The 18,852-nt window shown below is 35.9% G+C and overlaps 1 pseudogene; it reads right to left on the bottom strand.

The window, feature by feature from the left end:
- The window catches only part of LOC116631413, a 37,244-nt pseudogene extending 22,711 nt beyond the window's left edge, over positions 1–14,533 (bottom strand).
- Between the last annotated feature and the right edge of the window lie 4,319 nt (positions 14,534–18,852).

The following is an 18,852-nucleotide window of genomic DNA, read 5'->3' as shown; positions in this document are numbered from 1 at the left end:
GTTTTTGTGGCCTAACATGATCTATCCTGGAGAATCTTCCATGTGCACTTGAGAAGAATATGTATTATTCTGCCTTCGATTGGAATGTTCTGTATATATCTGTTAAGTCCATCTGGTCTAATGTGTCACTGAAGGCCAACGTTTCCTTACTGGTTTTCTGTCTGGATGATCTATCCATTGATGTAAGTGGGGTATTAAAGTCCCCTGATGTCATTGTATTGCTACTGACTTCTCTGTTTAATTCTGTTTAATAAGTGCTTTATATATTTAGGTGCTTCTATGTTGGGTGCATAAATATTTGCAAATGTTATAGCTTCTTACTAGATTGATGCTTTTATCCTTATTTAATGCCCATCTTTGCTTTAAAGTCTATTTTGTTTGATATTGATATAGCTACCCCATATTTCTTTGGTTTCAATTTGCATGAAAAATCTTTTTCCATCTCTTCACTTTCAATTTGTTTATCCTTACATCTGAGGTAAATCTCTTGTAGGCAGCATATAGATGGGTCTTGTTTTTTTATTTATTTATCCACTCTATGACTTTTGATTAGAGAATTTAGTACATTTACATTTAAAGTAATTATAGATAAGTACGTACTTACTACCATTTTATTCATTGTTTTCCAACTGTTTTGTAATTCCTCTCTGATTCTTTCTTCTCTTGTTCTTTTCCCTTGTGGTTTGATGCCTCGTTTTAGTGTTATGTTTAGATTTCATTCTCATTATTTTTTTAGGTATTTACATTGTTGTTTGCTTTGTGGTTACCACAAAGCTATTATATATCAGTCTACATATATACTAGTCTATCTTAAGTTGATAACAAGTTAAGTTTGAATACATTATAAAATACATTATAATGTATTATGAATACATTAAATTTGAATACATGTATAAAATACATTTTATATTTTTACTCCCCCGTCTTATTTTATGTTTTTGATGTCACCTTTTACATCTCTTTATTTTGTATATTCATTAATGAATTGTTGTAGTTATAGTTATTTTTACTACTTCTTTTAACCTTCATGTTAGCTTTTAAGTGATTATTAGTCCACTACCCTAGCTATATATTTACTTTTACCAGTAAGATTTTTACTTATTCATATGTTTTCATGTTACAAATTAATGCCCTCTCTTTTCAACTTAACAAAGTCCCTTTAACATTTATCATAAGGCTGATTTAGTGGTGGTGAACTCCTTTAGGTTTCACTTGTCTGGAAAACTCTTTATCTCTCCTTCAATTCTGAATGAAACGTTGCTGGGTAGAGTATTCTTAGATGGAAGTTTATTGCTTTCAACACTTTGAAAATATCATGCCATTGTCTTCTAGACAGCAAAGTTTCTGCTAAAATACCTGCTTATATTCTTATGGTGGTCTCCTTGTATATAATAAATTGTTTTTCTCTTGCTGCTTTTAAGATTCTCTCTTTATTTTCAACTTTTGACATTTTAATTATAATGCATTTTAATGTAGATCTCTTTGGGTTCATCTTTTTGAAACTCTCTGGACTTCCTGGATCTGGATTTCTGTTTCCTTCTTCCCCAGGTTAGGCAAGTTTTCAACCAGTATTTCTTCAAATAAGTTTTCTGTTTCTCTCTTCTCCTTCTGGGACCCCTATAATGCAAATGTTGTTCCACTTGACATTGTCCTATAGGTCCCTAAAGTTATCTTCATTTTTAAAAAATTCTTTTTACTTTTTGCTGCTCTGTTTGAGTAAGTTCTTTCTACTAACCTGTCTTCCAGGTCATTGATCCTTTCCTTTGCTTCATCTAGTCTCCTGTTGAACCCCTCTAGTGTATTTTTATTTCAGCTCTGTGACTTGGTACTTACCTATATTTTTTATCTATTTGTTGAAGCTCCCCCTGGGTTCATCTGTTCTTCTCATGAGACGGTGAGCATTTTTATGACCACTACTTTGAAGTCTTTATCAGGTCAATTACTTATCTCCATTTCATAAGGTTTTTTTCCTTGGATTTTATCTTGTTCTTTCATTTGGAACACATTCCTCTGTTTCCTCATTTTACTTGGCTTTCTCTGTTTGTTTTTATGTATTAGGTGAAGCAGCTATCTCTCCCAGTCTTAAAGGAGTGCTCACAGGAAGACAGAGGTATTTTTCAGTCTGTGGTCTGCGCAGTGACTTGGGGATGGTAACCTGCCAAGAACTGTGTCTCAGATTGTTTCAGTCCTGTGGGGCCCAGAAATGCAAGTTTCTCTGACCCTCAGAACCAGGCATTCAAAGGGTATTCACTCTGTGGACTGTATGTACCCACCAGCTTTCGTGGGACCACAGGAGAATGCCTGGGTACATCTGCCCACTGGATTTAGCAGGGAAAGGCCATGGGGGAACACATGGCTAGGGTGATCCTACCTCCCAGGTTTAGCTCCAGGGGAGCCCTAGCCTGGGACATGCAGTGCTATCAAGGAGAGGGAGACTGCAAAAAATGACACCTACCAGTGCCTCCATCCCTGGAGAGAGTTCCAACAGACCCCTGCTCCTCCACATGTTTTAAGATTAGCCATTAATCTCCTTCACTTGTAGTCTAAGTACTTTTCAACTTGCTACTTTTGTACTAGGTCCCAGGATAAGTAAGTCTGTGCTCAAGCCTATGAATGGAGTCTAAGTTTTTTATAGCCCTTTGTGTCCCCTGGATGTAGTCCCATTGGTTTTCAAAGCCAGACATTTTGGGGGCTCATCTCTCTGTGCATTTCCCATGGTTTGAAGTGCCTGATGTGGTTCTTGAACCTTTCACTCCTCCAGGATATGCTCTGCATTTGTGAGATCCCTCCCACTTATTGGTTGTGGCACTGGAGGGGGGGGGGGCGGTTTGGCAAGACCATATTTCTGCCTTTCCTACCCATCTTGATGTGGCCTTTTCATCCTTTATTGTGGAGGAGCTGTTCATCTATTTCACAGGTCTTTTTCAGAGAAAATTGCCCTGGATTTAGCTGTAGATTTGGTATATCCATAGAAGGAGGTGAATGTAGGGTCTTCCTATGCTGCCATCTTGAATGGTTTCCACCTTCCTTTATCTTTATATTTCAATAGTTAGCCATAATTTATCTTAATGTGCTTGTTTTTATCAGTTTTTCCAGGAGATATTATACCTTCTTAATATGCCTAGTCATGTCTTCCTATATTTCAGATCCATTCTCCTTATATTCATTATCTAAGAGATACTATTTTTACGTTGGATCATTTTTGCCTGCTTTAAATAATTTTCACCTCCTCATTCGTTATTTCTTTATTCTTGCCTTTTTTTTTTTTACCCATTATGATTCTGTCAAATCTTTTCTTATTCATCCACATCTATTCTATTCATCACTGTCTTTTAACTTAGGCAATATATTTGCAATGGAACTATTTATTTCTATATTTGTTTCCTTAACTCTAGAAGTTTCCTTATGTTTTCATCTCATTCTGATTTTTAATTATATAATTTTGAGCTTTTTATATTATGCTAATTTTTTGTGTTTCTGCAGCACTTGTGTAGTGCTGCTTTTATTTCTTAGATGATACTTTTCCCATGCTGCATTCTTTGTCTCTTTTCTGCATTTGTTGTTTTCTTTGTTCATTTTGGTTCATTTTTTCCTTCAAATGTGTTTATAGTATGTTTGCAAAGGTGCCATACCATTACTTTTCATTTGTCTCTCTGATACAGGCATATTTATCCAAACTTTTTATTTGTTTTGATGAAATGTGAGAGATGTCTTTGATACCCATCTTATTTGGGACTAATCCACCTTTCCCTACCCCACTTAGCACTTCTTTCTGTTCATTTTCCTGAGGCCTGGCATATCTGGGGGCTACAAGGTGAGCTGGGATGAGGCTGGGTTCATCTGAGACTTTGGTCTTTCTTCTAAGACCCAATTACTTTTCTGTTAACAGAACCCAATCTGTCCAGACAGGAGTATAACCTTAGTTGGAAAGGAAGCTTAGTCTTCAATTCTCTAGCTTTTACCAAGAGGACATTTTCCTCAGTAGACCAGAGTACCATCTTTATCCACTACCTTTGGAAATGTGAATAGCTGGAAGGAGTTTTGCTTGGTGTTTGCTCATGGAAGTAGACATGCATGGTTAAGCCACTCTTTCCTTTTGGGAACCAAGGTACTTGGAAGAAGCATGAGCACTAGTCTGCTCTTGGATTCTATTAACTTTTACAAGGGTGAGCCTTCACAAGGGGAGGTCTTCAGATTTCCAGCTCTGGTAATTATTGCATGGGCAAGTGAATCTAAATCAGTATTAGGAATCCCGCTACCTTGCAACTACATGCTACATCCTCCTTTGCAGTTTTATCACTAGCAGGGACAACATTTTGTCTCCATATACTGATTCTTTGCCTTTTTTTTTTTTTGACAGATTCAGAATCTGATTAAGAAAAAGAAAGTTATTATTCATTGGCCCCGTTATAACCTCCCTCATCTCCTTCTCTGATAGTGCAATGTCCTGGAGAAAAGGAAGCCCTGGATACCCCTCTTATCTCTGCTGTAGTTCACAAAGTGGTATGTCAGAGCTTCTTTCTACTCATGGAATCTTGCCCCTTGACCTTTCTCATTATTAACCGTTTTTCCTCCAAATTCAGAAAATTGGAGGATATCACTTACCTTTTTTTTTCATTCAGTTTTGGCAAGGTTGGGAACAGTGGAAGGAACTGAGCACTATGTAAACCCAGAACCTTCTGTTCCTTGTTTTGGCTATTATATTTTACAATTTAAGGCATAAAGTTGGAACTCTTCCCTTTTTGACTGCTACTGGTATATTTTTACTGGATCTTATTATATTTTGTGCATTTTATTGACTAGTGGATTCAAGAATTCTGAAACCTCTTCCAAAATTTCCCAGATATTACAAATGATACAGAGGTTTTAAGTGCACAGTTACTCATAAAAGTAGTCTGGATATAAATTCCCAAGTCTTGTAAACCTTATCATATCATGAACTTCAGTGAAAGAATTATGCTACAGAAATAGAGGTAGGCATTTTGTGTTCCAAATCATCTTAGCAAAGATAATCTTGGTTTTTCCTTATTTTACTTCCCTAATTGTTTCGAGGAAGTATAGGAGCTAATCTCAAAAAGACCTCTTCTAAAGTACCTTAATATTTTTAGACGTTAGAATAAGCTGGTGTCAAAGATTATGTTAAATAATTGGTGAGTAGTAGCTAGAGAATAAGTAACACTCTAATTAGACTCTTATGGAAGGCTTAATCTGTGCCAGACTCACCTAGGAATCCTATTACCCAAAAGGTAACTTACTAATGCTAATTATGATTTATTTTTCCCTAACTGTAGGGGCTCTAATAACGATAGAGCAACATTAAGCAAATAAGACACAGGAAGGGTAGCATAACAAATAAATGAAGGTCCCTATCACCTTTGTTTGACCTCCTAAATTTTTTGCTGCCTTTTTGGGTAGCAGTTTTATCATTAGTGCTGGGAAATACAAAAGTGTCCCTGAGCTTCTAAGAGAGCTGTGCTTCCTGTTAATTTTCTAAGGTAATTTAGAACAAGAAGCATGTGGAGGCACTATAGGGTTCTAAAAATTTTGGTATATAATACAGAATATTTAGCAGGAAACCAATGAACAATGATTTAACTGCATATTTCCAGAATATGAGAGGATAAATAAAATGATGACAATATGGGTAATTTGATCACCATGATCACTAGGCAAGCTAGTTAACAATCAAGCCATCACAAAAGACTGCAAAGGGAAAAAATTGCTTTTTGGGTTCAACTTCTGCTGTCTGAAGTGTGAATGTATCCCGGTGGGTGGATAAATGGTTGAATATTAATCATCCTTGCCTGCCTGGCAAAGCTTCCTGGCTTTCTTGGCTGTGACCAGTACACTAGTTAGCTTGTTTTCTAGACTGGCAGCTGCCCATCCCCTGGAGAAGCACTTATGCATCTCTTTCCCTGCCTGAGGGAAGTTTTACTTTTCCAAGTTTCATCTCTTACACTTAAATCAGTGAAAGCAAAGCCCACTCACTAATGCCTTGTGTTTCCATCTCATTCATCAGGCTTCAGCCTGACATGCTGGGCTGCCTTAGTACAGTTTATTATTACCATTCTTGGCCTGTGTTGCCCTAAGCAAAATCTAGCCAAAAGCTTAATAACACTTCCAGCTAGCTTCTCAGTATCCTATTGCTTATTTTTACATATTGGTTGTGTTTGTCACTATAACGTAGTGTCTTGTACATAGTGTGCACTCAGAAATGTTTTATTCCATGAATGATAGTAGTAATTAGTATAGATTTTTATGATAATTTTTATATATGATAATATAAATACAAACAAAATCTTTCTTGCATTGTTCTGAGAAGGAAAGTATATTTTTTAGTAAGCAAGGATATTCATTTGAATTCTATAAAATTAATAAGAAAATCCTTGTTTTCCTAATTCTGTCTTAGGAACTAAGAAAAAAGAGTGTTTCTTGATTTGATAATATATATATATATATATTTTTTTTTAAGATTTTATTTATTTATTTGACAGAGAGAGATATAGTGAGAGAGGGAACACAAGCAGGGGGAGTGGGAGAGGGAGAAGCAGGCTTCCCGCGGAGCAGGGAGCCCGATGCGGGGCTCGATCCCAGGACCCTGGGATCATGACCTGAGCTGAAGGCTCAGTGTGACGGTTTCTCAAGATATTGATCAAATGATGCAAATTTTCAGTTATAAGATGAATAAGTCCTGGGGATATAATGTATAGATGGTGACTAGAGTTAATAATACTGTGTTATATACTTGAAAGTTGCTAAGAGAATAGACCTTAAGTGTTCTCACCACTCAGACGCTTAACGACTGAGCCACCCAGGCGCCCCTGATAATATATTTTTTTAAGATTTTATTTGTTTATTTGAGAGAGAATGAGTGAGAGAGAGCAGAGCACAAGAGGGAGAGGGAGGAGCAGACTCCCCACTGAACAGGGAGTCCCAATATGGGACTTGATCCCAGGACCCTGGGGTCATGACCTGAGATGAAGGCAGACGCTTAACCAACTGAGCCACCCAGGTGCCTGATTTGATAATATTTCTAAGTGAAGTAGGCTTATAAGATTTATCTGAATCATCACCTTTGTCATCTGGACTTATTTTAGCTTCTGTTTTGCACTGCAGATTTTTTTTCGTAAGGAAATAAATTGAAACGAATTAAGTCAATGTAAAGAAACTACATTTAGTTCAATAGCCAAAGACATCCTTTAGAATTTTCCAAATTTTTAAACAGTATTACTGAAATTAAATTTATTTTACCAAAATGAGATAGCTGCTTAAGAGTACTTTCAAAATCTGGACAAATAACAACAACAATTTAAAATTGTTAAACTGAGGCACGTGGGTGGCTCAGATGGTTAAGCGTCTGCCTTCGGCTCAGGTCATGATCCCAAGGTCCTGGGATCGAGCCCTGCATCAGGCTCCTGGCTCAGCAGGGAGCCTGCTTCTCCCTTTCCCTCTGCCTCTCCCCCATTCATGCTGTCTTTCTCTCTCTGTATCTCTGTCTCAAATGAATAAATAAAATCTTAAAAAAAATAAAAAATAAAAAGAAATGTATATTCATGTCCTCTACCCATTTCTTGATTGGATTATTAAAAAAAGTAATAAATAAAATTGTTAAACTTAGAAGAGTAATGATTTTTTTAATCAGAAATAGTCAAGAATAAAAAATCAAGCTTTGATTTTATGCCCCAATCAAAGAAAGCAGCAAAAGTGAGATTAGGAAGGAATGTGTCCAGTCAAAGTGAAAACAGTACTCCTGTAACCACAGAAGTATATGACTTTTTCAAGTAATATCCAAGAAAAGGTGCAAAAATACATGAAATGTTTAAGAATAATGTGATAGAGAAAAGGGAACCCTTATGCAATGTTGGTGGGAGTATAAATTGGTTTAGCAACTATGGAAATCAGTGTGACGGTTTCTCAAGAAATTAAAAATAGGACTACTTTATGATTCAGCAATCCTGCTTCTGGGTATATATCCAAAAGAAATGAAATTTGAAGAGATATCTGAACACCCCCATGTTCACCGTAGCATTATTCATAATAACCAAGACATGGAAACAACCTATATGTCTGCTGGTGGATGAATAGATAAAGAAAATGTGGTATGTATATATACATATGTGTATGTGTGTGTATGTATATAATATGCATACATGATAGAGTATTTCTCAGCCATAAAAAATTAGGAAATCCTGCTATTTGTAATAACATGGGTAATCCTAGAGGGCAGTATGCTAAATGAAATAAGTCAGACACAGAATGATAAATACTACCTGGTATCACTTTTATGTAGAATCTTAAAAAGCCAAACTTGTAGAAATAGAGAGTAGATTGATGATTGCCAGGGTCCTGGGTATGGGGGAAATAGGGAGATATTGATCAAATGATGCAAATTTTCAGTTATAAGATGAATAAGTCCTGGGGATATAATGTATAGATGGTGACTAGAGTTAATAATACTGTGTTATATACTTGAAAGTTGCTAAGAGAATAGACCTTAAGTGTTCTCACCACACACACACACACACACACACACGATAACTCTGTGAGATGGTGGATGTGTTAACTAACCTTATTATGTTAATCATTTTGCAATATATATACATATATCAAATTATCACATTATACATGTTAAACTTACACAAGATTATATGTCAATTATATCTCAGTAAAACTGAAGGAAAAAAAGAAATCGATCTTTCTGAAAAATTAACCCAGAGAAAATCAAATTGATATTAAGGAATGCTTACAGTTGTCCAAGGGAAAAAAAAAAAAAGAATAATGTGAGTATTTTTCTCATTGTTATCAACATCGTGTTCTGCATCAACAATTGAAAATACTTGTGGAATACCTATAGTTTTAATGAAATGAAAACATTAACTTCAGGGGCACCTGGGTGGCTCAGTCAGTTAAGCTTCCAACTCTTGATTTTGGCTTAGGTATGATCTCAGAGTTGTGGGATTGAGGCCTGCGTGGAGCTCCACGCTCAGCTCGGAGTCTGCTTCTCCCTCTGTCTCTCTGTTCCTCCCCCCACTTGCTTGCTCACTCTCGCAAATAAATAAATAAATAAATAAATAAATAAATAAATAAATAATTTTTAAAAAAGATTTTATTTCTTTAAGACACAGAGATACAGAGAGAGAGAGAGAGCATTAGCAGGGGGAGAGGCAGAGGGAGAGGGAGAAGCAGGCTCCCCGCTGAGCCGGGAGCCGGATGTGGGGCTCAATCCAGGGACTCCAGGATCATGACCTGAGCCGAAGGCAGACGCTTAACCATCTGAACCACCCAGGCACCCCTAAATAAAATATTTTTTAAAAAACATTAACTCCATATTTAATCCACTATGAATGTATACATATGTAGGCACATGCATGCAAACACATATATTTGGTTGCAGAAAATATAAATGTATGTGGAAGATTTTATTCAGTTAAATTCAAGCCAAAGGATTTAGTTAGATAACCTTTTATGGTTTTCTAAAATTTCTTGGTTACTATGAAATCTGGGTGTTAATGTACTCTCTACTTCACTCATTTATCCAACCGAGTTGGAAGGTTTTTCCAGATTTTTATATCTTTGAAGAGGTACTATAGCTCTACTGATTCTGGAGTAGGCTACGTGTGGAATTAAAAGCAAATGTAAATGCTGACATTTTCAGATCCAAAATATGTAGTTTCCAACCTACTATGGTCTGTGGAATTAGAGCTTCTTTATTTCTGGGAGTGCTAGGTCAAATTATTTTTTGAAGGACATAAGCTCTGATTAATACAAACACTTTTTCTTCAGAAATATCTAACAAATTGGATACCTTTATTTTAACTAATAATACGGGTAACGTATTCATTTCCTATTGCTACTGTAACAAATTACCACAAACTCAGTAGTTTAAAACAATGCAAAAATTTTTCTTATGACTCTGAGTGTCAGAAGTTCAAAATGGGTTCAATGACTAAAACTAATGTGTTCATAGGGCAGTGTTGCTTCTGAAGGTTCTAGTAATTTTATAGTGGACAAATCTGGGCAGATACAATGTTGATCATAAGTAATGAGACATATTGTCATTTATTTATTATTTTTCCTAATATGATGTTCTGAGAAAGTTATAACCTTATTTTTGTGGTATTCTTGCCAAAAAAGATGACGTTAATATAATCATGAGAAAACAGAAGACAAACCAAAATTAAGGGATATTTTTAAGGGAGAAAATAGCTGATTGATGCTCTTCAACCATGTTAAGGTCATGAAGGACAAAGACTAAGGAACTCTGACAGGTTTAAGGACATAAGAAGGCATGACAACTAAATGCAATGTAGGATCCTGGTCCAGAAAAAGAACGATAGAGAGAAAGCAAATGAGATGCAAATAATGTCTGTAGTTTAATAGTATTGTATCAATATTAATTATTCATGTAATTATTAAAATTATATGAAATGTTAACATTAAGGCAAACTGGGTGAAGTGAGAACTCTATACTATTTTTGCAACTTTTCTGTAAGCCACAGTTATTTCAAAATTTAGAAAAATCTTTTAAATACCTTCTTTAATGCTATCAAAATACCAAAGCAGCCTACAGTTAACCCACTGCCCCAGATCTCATTTTCCATGGTTATGACATGGATGAGGTCTGTGTCTTTTCTGATGATTTTCCTATCAAAATATTCTACTTACTTCCACTTTGTGACCTGGTATTAGGTCAAAATGTTAGGAGCTGTCGCATTTCTCCTGTGTACTTACCCCTCCATTAAATTAATTTGTACAGCGGCAAGATGATTACTGCCTTGCAGTCTAAACCAGCAGGTTACCCATAGATGTGGTTCACATGGAAAATAAGATGTAATTTAAAAAATGATAATTTTTAGTATTAATTAAAACTTCTAGTAATAAATATTAATGCCAGCATTCATTTAAACAGGCTACCAGATTAAGAGGTTTATTTAAACACCAGCCATCCTTCTGTTATTTACCTTTGCTTAGTATTAGCATTGTCTGTATCAGGCCTCTTCTGGAATCTACTATGTCTGCAACTCTGGGGTGCAGGATAATAAATCACTGTGGATCATTATCCTGCTCTGGAAGGTTTTTTGTGGCATTCTCACAAAACAGGACTTTGTTTTTCTGTTTATCTTGCTTAGCCTGTTAGCTAAAGAAATAACGTTTACTTTTTTGACATTCCTAGTTTAGTCATTTAAAATAAAGCATATCAGAGAGGAGGTGGGTGGGGGAATGGGTGAAATCGGTGAAGGGGATTAAGAGCACACTTATGATGAACACTGATTAAGAGCACACTTATGATGAACACTGAATAATGATGTATAGAATTGTTGAATCACTCTATTGTACACCTGAAACTAATATAACACTGTATGTTAATTATACTGGAATTAAAATTAAAGACTTAATTAAAACAAACAAATAAAAGAACCAGATCAGGAGCAGATTTCTTGTATGTCCTACCTAACTTCTTTGCTCTTACTATTAGGGAAGCAAAGAATTACTAAAAGGAGAGAAATAAGATCTTTCTCTAGTCATCAACTTTCTGACACATAGTCTCTCTTTTGAAACTAATGCTTGGATCACTACAGATTTCTATAGGCAAGGTTTATGCATGAAACCTTTCTCCTGTGGCTCTCTTAGTGATAAGGTTAGCTGGCTGTTCAGCTCATAGCCAAACCAGGTTCTGATCCAAGCTACTGTCCGTTGTAATTTAAACTCATTAGAATATAACTTTTAATCCATATTTAAGCTGCCAATACTAAATTTTGAAAGGAGAATGTAAAGTTAATTCTCACAGCAGTCTTAAAAAAAAAAATTAGTGAGTTTTTCTGGGCCTTTAGTTCTTTCCTATAAAACAAAGTTAGTAATTCTCTCAGTTAATTACTGAAGTTCTGTGAAGAGCAAATAGTCATCGGCAGTGAACGTGATGTAAGAGCATTAATATTGAAGAGTGATGAGTAACCACGCACCTCTGATTAAGTGCCTTGAAATTTAACGTCACTTGAAGGAAATCCGTGGCCCTTCTGTGTCTCCTAACATTCCTAAACATGAGAAGGTAGTTTTGGGAGATAGATTTATATTCAGAAGCTTTTAAATATGTTCTCAAGAAGCAGCACAAGGCGGGGCACAATACTCTACAAAGAGCCCCGAGGAGGTTGTGTGAGCAATATGCCCAGGTGTCGTATATTCCTTTCCTCACCATCTTTCCCCTCTTATGGTGCTAATTTACTCTGCAATGTGCTCCAGTAATTGGAATCCCTCTTTATAGATTGCAAACCCTTTTTGGAAGAGAATTTTCCTTATACATCTTTAGAACGTATTTAATGCATAGCCCACTGCTCTGCATATAGTAAGTGTTTAGTAAATATTGGTTGAATTCAAGTAAGGAAATAGAGCCTTTAAATTTTAACATGTCCCTTAAAAAGTCATTTTTAAAAAATCTGAAAGAGAAGTGTGTGTGTGTGTGTGTGTGTGAGTGTGTGAAGAAGATCAAGCCAGGAAGAGAAACCAATATATCCAGAGGCTGTGTGAGGAGACTGTGCCATGCGTTATTCTAGCCGTACTATTTAGGGCAGTGGTTCTCAACCAGGGGTGATTTTGCTTCACCAAGGAGGCACTTGGCAATGTCTGGGGACATTGTTAATTGTCATGAGTTGTGGAGTATGGAGTGCTGCTACTGGCATATAATGGGTAAAGACCAAGGATGCTGCTAAAAGCTCTGGAATGTACAGTACAAATAATGATCTGGTTCCAAAATGTCAGCAGTGCCAAGGCTGAGAAACCCTGGTATAGATCAAACCAAGCTGGGGTCAGTATGATAAAACAGAGATTTTATTAGGACATAGCCCTTCTCCAAATGTAAAATTATTTTTTTATGCGCTTGCTTCTTTTTAAAGTATGTATCTTTCTCATTTGCACTCCTATCCCACATAATAGTATTACTATGAAAATGAAAATCTTTGCCTTTAAAGTTAGAGTAGAAGCAGAACCTGGAATAGCTTTCTTTTAAGGACTTTCCTATTCTGACATCCTGAATTTTTTCCCCTCTATGTGATCTTACCAAAAAGATGGCTGAGCGGAGTTCTTAGATAGCCTTACATGTAGGTAGGATGACCAGTTTCTGCCTCTTGGGAAGGCAAATTTACTTCTACAACTTTTCCTCTTCTGCTTTTTTTGGGGTAGAGGGAGATAGTGTATCTACTCCAAGATTTTAGGGATAAAAGTTAGCATAATAAGAGTAAAGTTTGAAAAGAGAGTGACAACCAAAACACAATTAAAAGGTGAAAACAGGAATAATGTCCATTTTAGCAGTGTGGCCAAATTTAACTTGAGTTGGGGATCTCAGTTAATCTGTGTGATATATTATTTTAAATTTATAGAGCATTCACTTAAATGGGTTTAAAAAAGTGACTAAGGCAATTGAAATTATGATATCAGAGATTTGGCAGTTATCTGATCCTGAAGGTCATGGCACAATTAGGCTGAGAAATCCTGGCTTGGAACCTGGAAGCCCTGAGTTAGTCTAGTAATTTTCTTGGTTTTCCTTATACTCTGGATCTAGGGATAACCCGGGACAGAGTCAAACTTTTTGAGCTGTTTGCTAATGCAAATCTTGAGATATTCCTCAGCCAGTCAACCAACCAATAATCAGCTCAAGGTCATCCCTGTACCATGGATGGAACAAGTTGTCAGTATTTAAGGCATAAAATTCATTTTGGTGAAATGCTCAGGCCATTTGACATTACTCTTAATAATCTACTGTGCTTGTTGACACATCGCATCCTCCATCCTCTGAGTTCTGACTCAAACCTGTAATAATGTGTTTACAGTAGTTTCCTCAATGATATGAACAATTTGCCTATGAGCTGAAAATATGCAGTATGATACCCATTATTATCGATCTACCCATTCTGCAAGCCCAATTCATGGTAATTAATGCGAACACCTCACCTATTTCTTTTTGCTTTTGCTTTCAGCTCCTGAATTTTTGTCTATTTTTTCTGTGGTGAGGAAGTTTCATAGCTCAGCAAAGTCTTAGAACTTTTTTTTTTTTAATAAACAGGCTGTAAAATGCAGCTGCATCTAGCTGTAAGACATCAAGCAAGTGACCTAGGACTTGTTATTTTTCTTCTCAGTTTCTGTAGCTAAGGCAAGGGCTTTTTCTTGGCCTCTACTCAGTGATAGGCAAAAACCTGAAGCTTTTAAAGTGGGAGAGGAAACCTAGAAGGTAAGCTTTTGTTTCACAAAGAAATCCCAGCAAGTTACCTAGGGATGCATTATTAATCATCTCCTCTTGTTGACAGTGCAGGGATCACTTTGTTGATATTCATCATGTCTGTTGGTAAAAAAAAAAAAAAAAAAAGGGAGGGAGGAGGAGATCGAATAACATCATTACTCTTACAGTCATTCTCTGTTTCTGCTTTATATTTGGAAATTTAGTACAGTGCATGTCTGTTTCAGTAATTGTGGTGTAATAAACATCTGTGGAGGATGGTGTAACATGTTTGTCTCTGCAGAGCCCCATAGCAAATAACATGTACATCATCGACTCTCAGATAACTCTTAGAGAGGGCCTATAACTACTGAGCACATATCAGGGAATGATGTATAATTTATATCCTGATGTAGAAAGAAAAAAAGTGAAAGAAATTTGACCGGCTGGTAGTTTCTCATTAAATTTCGAGAGCTCTAGTAGTTCTTATTTCCTGGTTTCATCAGGAAAGTATGTGTTTAGCATGTACTTTTAGTCTATAAACACTCCATCCTGCCAATGATACCAAAAAAAAAAAAAAAAAAATCCACACTGTGCAGTCGAATTTCCCATATCTTGTCCCTTGTCGAATTTCTAAACCATGGATACAGATGTTTCAAGTACGGATCTACTCTTTATTATCAAGAGGCTTCATTCTTTTAAATTCCCTCCATGACGATTCCATGATCTGGGACTGGACTGGCTACATAATTGGCCAGGTGCAGTAGCAAATGACAATGAGAGGCCCCCTGGTTAAAAGTTATGAAGTGGGACGCCTGGATGGCTCACTCAGTTAAGCATCTGGCTCTTGATTTCCACTCAGGTCATGATCTCGGGGTCTTGGGATCGAGCCCCACGTCAGGCTCTGTGCTCAGCCGGGAGCCCACTTGAGATTCTCTCTCCTCCTCTCCCTCTGCCCTCCCCCCCAATAATAAATAAATAAATAAATCTTTAAATATAAATAAATAAAAAAATATGAAGAATTTTGCGATGGCAACAGCAGGGCATTATACCAAGCATGGAATCCTCTGTGGCCACTCAGATTGCACAACCACAAAGCCCATCTGCAAAACTGGCATACCTAATAAGACCCATGCCCATGAAGGTTACTTGGAAATGATATCCATTAGATAGCCATTCTACACAAGGAAAGCCCTGTACATATCATTTTTTAATTATAAAGTTCTCCATATTACTTTATAATACCTTCTAATGGTATTGAAAAGTCCAATTCATGTCATTTTTTGTAATTTTATTGAGGTGTAGTGGAAGTAGACTGATGTACACATATATAGAATGCAAAACTTGACAATTCTCAACATATGCATCCTCCCAAAAGACCATCACCACGAGAAAGGTAACAAATGTTTTATCATCCTCAAAAGCTTCTTCCTTTTTGTAATCCATCCTTCCTTCTCTACACCCTGTCCCATGGCAACCACTAATAGGCTTTCTGTCACTGTAGTTTAATTTGAATTTTCTGCAAGCATAGAATATGTACATTTGTCTAGCCTTTTTCCCTCAGCATAATGACTTTGAAGTTCATTCGTATTGTTACTTGTATCAGTATTTCATTCCTTTTTATTGCTGATCAGTATTCCTTTCAGTAAACTGTTTATCCATCACATGCTAATAGAGATCCATGTTTTCTTTGGTGTTTGGCTCTTACGTGGAAAGCTGCAATGAATACCCATCCTTGTATGAAATGTGATTTTTATTTTCTCGGGTTATAACTGGGATAGGAATAGTTGAGTTACATAGTGGTTAAACGTTTAAATTTTTAAGGTAGTGGGAAATTGTTTCTTAAAGTGGTTGTTGCATTTTATATTCCCACCAGCAATGTGTGAAGGTGATGTAGGAAATGTTGGGATTTAGAGCCAATGGCCAAGAAAGAATTCTTGAGACATCTTTAGGGCAAAAAGGTGGCTTTATTAAAGCAGGGGGACAGGACCCGGGGGCAGAAAGAGCTGCACTGGGGTTGTGACCGGTGACTGATTTTATACTTTCAAGTTGGAAAGGGGTTAGGGACACCACAAGCATCAAAGGTATTTTGGAAACAAGGTTTCTGGGACCTTGAGGGGACCAGTTATTGTTAGAAAAAGGTCATTTATTACTGTTTAGTAAACCCTCAGTCATGAGACCCTTCAGATGTGTATCAGTGGGCCATATGATTGGAGGATGATTGCTAACATGTGTCTTGCAGGGTAGAGATAAAGGAAGTTCCTAAAGGAATTTTTATGTTAAAGTAAACTCACTGGATCCTGGGGGTTCAGGCTAAGACTGCCTTTTGCCCTTAGCAAAGTGTCAACATCAAGGCAGATGAGCTCACAGAGGAAGGTCATTCTACCTATTTCAAGGACTTGACAATCGGCTGTAGGCAATAAGGAGATTTAATTTTTTCTTTTGCCTTTGTTTCCCTTATCAAAGGTTCTAGTAGTTCCATATACTCAAAACACTTGTTATGGTCAGAAAAGACCAACTCATGTGATATTTAATTCTCTTCTAATATTACCTTAAATTTATTTGTAGAGAATTTCTCAGAGAATTCTGATTTTTATTTCCAAAATTTTATTATGAAAAGTTTCAGGCAGAAAAGTTGAAAAAATTGTACAGTGAACCCTCATATATATACCACCTAAATCTAATAATTATTATTTTGCTGTGTTTGCTTTATCACCTGTCTATACACTTACCTCTCCATCTATCCAGTCACCACTCAATTTTAAAGGATGAAAGAATATGTAAGTATAATGGGGAATAACACAGATCTCAGACACAGATTGTCATCCAATAAAAATTATGTTTTCTTCTCAGATTTTTTGCTTACAGCTGATATTTTCTTGTTAGATTAAAAAGTCTAGAACAGAATTTGGAGATCATGTAGTTCTTAACATCATCATTTTCTTTACTACACAAATGAGAATCTATGGCCAAATTAAATGATTTGCGCAAGGTAATAAGGTTAATCGTGAATCAGATTTCATGATTTCTAGATCAACATTCTGTGCCCAAATCCACATTTTCTCACAATATTAATTATTCATATTTTAAATGAATAAAATGTGTTACTGTTACTGAATTGTAAAAAATTATTTTGCAGTCCACTTATTAAGATACAGTTCTGTATTATAATTATATACAAAAGCCTGCATTTTTAAAGTTGAAAGGAATATTAGTATTCTCTATGTTTTTACCAACCCTAGTGACCATTTGAAACCTGACTCTGGAGTGAGTGGGTTAGTACTTTGAAAAAATGTTTAAGGCAATTCAGTTATTTTTCCTAATTTTCTTTATTTGTAGTGAAACATTAAGTACATAAATGACCCATATTTTTTTCTCCCTTTTTGTCTCCGTTTACCAATCTTTGGGACATTTATCTTCATGCCAGCAACTCCATCGGGATTTTTCAGATGAAGGAAGAGGAAATGGAACTTAGAGAAGTCCAATTTTATTTGTTAATAAGAAGGAGGTTGAAAGTAATGGTTAAAATTGGATTTTTAAGCTATCAGTGGATGTAATTTATTCCATCATGCCGGGTCCCCATTTGCCTTCTCTTTATTGCAGGTAATTGAGAATTAGTCACGTTTGTTATTTTTAGCACTCCCCGATTTTGTCTGGAAATGGAAATGAAATTACAAAAACAGGTAAAGAAAAGCTATCAAAAATATTTTTAAAATTACCACTCCTGATTCAGTGAGCCAGGAAATATTAGGAGACTTGGAAAAGGATTGTTCTAAGATAAAAATTAGGTGGGTTTTGTTTGAGTTGATTATTCATCTAAATAGCCAAGATTGAGTAGAATCACTGAGATCTCCTTGCCACACATCTTAAAGTAAGTGTGTTGGTGCTAAGAAGAGAGCAGGGGACTCTTATTTCAGTTATTTTACTACTAATGCTTGATTTTGAGAAAGTGAATTTTTGAAGCTTTGGAATAGGGCTTTTAACTTGCTTTTTTCTCCCTTAATCTTGAAATTTTACCCATTTACACAAACTGTTTTTTAGAAAGAATATTCCAGATGCATTTAAAAATTTGATGGTCAGTAGACAGTTTAATCTGAAGAAAAAAGACTGATTTATATTTCTAGGTACCCTCAAAATAGAAAGTAGAGCTTCCAGTGCTATTTCTTTGTAAGGGTTTAAATTCATGTACAGGCTGTTAATTTGAAGGGCGTTTGAAGTTTGAATTATAATGCATCAGTCATCCTTGAAAACTCAGGCAATTAATATACACAAATACAAAATTCCCTAAACAATATTTTTGTCCACACTTCATTTGTATATGCTTATAGGAATTACTCATGCTAAACTGCAATTTACCGAATCCCTGGTAACAAAACAAATCACCCTGCCATTTTATACTTAAAAATGTCAATACTAACTTTTTTCAAAATGCAGGTATGGCATTTGATTGCAGATACTTAGTGATGCCAGAATTCTCATCTTAATAGTGAGAAGGAAAAATGTTCTATTTTAAGAATCACTATGCCAGTTAACAAGTTATTATTAACATAATAAATTATTATTTCCTTTGTTAAAAGGATCTTCTGACATCTTAACAAATTTAACACATCTACCAAGTGGAAGTTACTCATTTATCACTCTAGAGATCA

The sequence above is a fragment of the Phoca vitulina genome, unplaced genomic scaffold (assembly GCF_004348235.1).
Source record: "Phoca vitulina isolate PV1807 unplaced genomic scaffold, GSC_HSeal_1.0 scaffold5, whole genome shotgun sequence".
Taxonomy (NCBI): Eukaryota; Metazoa; Chordata; class Mammalia; order Carnivora; family Phocidae; genus Phoca; species Phoca vitulina.
The sequence above is the reverse complement of the archived record's forward strand: the minus strand, read 5'-3'. Positions and strand labels throughout refer to the sequence as shown.